At 38.3% G+C, this 2095-nt stretch overlaps 1 pseudogene; it reads left to right on the forward strand.

The window, feature by feature from the left end:
* Positions 927-2095, forward strand: part of LOC107620380 — a 10632-nt pseudogene continuing 9463 nt past the window's right edge.

A 2095-nucleotide genomic window follows, 5' to 3' on the forward strand; every position in this document is an offset into this window, starting at 1 on the left:
TATAATTGTTTTAAAAAAAACTTATATTTCGTTATCATTAGTAGGGATAAAAAATGATTAATTTTTATTTGTAACTTTTTATTAGCAATAAATAAAATAGTGGAATTTATTTAAAATTTTATAACTTTTTAAAAGTCTTTTTGTATTTTTATGCGTATATAATTTTTTTTTAATTGTACTCACTGGTATTAATATTATTAAACATAAAGTAAAAAATATGTGAGTCCCATACTGATGTTGCTGCTCTATCATGCATTAGTATGTTATTTTCGTTACCTATGTCATTGATTGACACATAGTTTCTACATGTGTTGAAAGAATCTCCTTTCTATACAGTAGTAAAACCCCAATTTTTGACTAGTTTTCTGTTCAAAATTGATTTTTTGTCTGAACGATTTTGATAAGGTAAACGAAATTAGACGTTGGTTTATGGTTTTTTTAGTTGAACCAGCAAATTCGACACGATTGTTAGAACATTGGTCATGGTATGGTTGCTCAAGTGAATCTCGATTCAAGTAAAATAAATTTGTTAATAACGACAGAAATGTTTGATAACAAAAAAAGATTAGCAAAAAATAGTTAGAACTTGTCTTATTTAACATTTAGAGTAAAAGACAAATAGATCTCTGACTTTTTTAACTGTTGACATTTTGATCCCTCAAGATTGAAAAATATATTTAAATCCCTCATCTTTAATAACGCATGACAATTATACCCCTCCATAGACTTGGGGTTAAAAAGTGTTAATGGAAAATGCTGAAGTAGAGAAAAGAGTATTATTGTATCACGGAGTCATGCAGGAGAATCGCGGCGAAACAAGGAGAAACTAAGTTGGAGCCACGCGGGAGAAATGCTGAACAGGACAGCAACTTCATCAATTATGAGCCAGTGACACTGTCACACTGGCAGAGACGCAGAGTGGCAGGATGGCGACAGACAACAGTAACTCTGGACTCTGAAGCCTGAAGGCGAAGGCTGCAGCAGATGAAGAAAATTGGAAAAGGGGAGAAGAAGAAGAGTTAGGAATTTGTGGTGGAGGCAAAATTAATTATATAGTGGGAGAAACTATCGTATTTCACTAACAACTACTCATAATTTTTTTTTTTAAATTTCACTGGGGGTAGTGGGGGCAACTGCCTTGTGAATGCATCCATCCCTGATTGTATCCGTTACGATGATAATGCGATGAGTTGGCAAAATATAAAGGGACAAATAGGTCCCTCCGCCAGATCAAGCGTGCCTGTTGCTGCAGCAGCCTCAACTTCTTCTACCTCTTCCTTATTGTCGTCATCCTCCGTGGCACAATTAGTGCCAGATATTTTGGCACTCCCGAACAAGACCTCAACGAGATCCACCATCTCTATGCCTATCGCTCCCGCCGCGTCGAGCCCCATCGCGTCCTCGAGGAAGCTCAACCCGAAACCACCACAAACGACACCAACAACTACGCCACCTTTGACATCTCCAAGATTCTCGTCGACGAGGCCGCCTATGCCAACAAACCAAAGCGCGAGCCAAATGCCCCTTACACTCTCGGCTCCAAGATCTTCGATTGGGACAAGCAACGTGGCCAGTGACTTGAAAACAACCCCGATTACCCGAACTTCATTGGTCCCAATAAGCCTCGAATTTTTCTGGTAACCAGGCCTTTTCCCAAACCGTGTGAAAACCTATTAAGAACAAGATTGATTATTCAGGCTCTATGGGATCGAGATTTCCTATAACATGGCTCTTCTTGATGCCGAAATGGTTAGGTTTTGGGCTAAGTTGCCTTTGATTTGGAAGCTTTTGTTGTCACACCTCAAAGTTGAATTTCTATGGTGGATGGACAGTGATGACATGTTCACTGATATAGCCTTTAAAGTGCCTTGAAAGAGGTACAAGGATTCTAACTTTGTGATGTACGGTTGGAACAAGATGGTGTATGATGAGAAGAACTGGATTGTCAGAGGTACAAGGATTCTGTTCTTAGGAATTGTCAGTGATCTCTTGATATTCTTGATGCTTGGATTCCAATGGTGTCTAAAGAAAAGATTAGGGATGAAACTTGCAAGATCATCACCAGGGACCTATTTGTTCCTTTATTTTTAGTTAG

This window comes from Arachis ipaensis, chromosome B10 (genome assembly GCF_000816755.2).
Source record: "Arachis ipaensis cultivar K30076 chromosome B10, Araip1.1, whole genome shotgun sequence".
NCBI classification, from domain to species: Eukaryota; Viridiplantae; Streptophyta; class Magnoliopsida; order Fabales; family Fabaceae; genus Arachis; species Arachis ipaensis.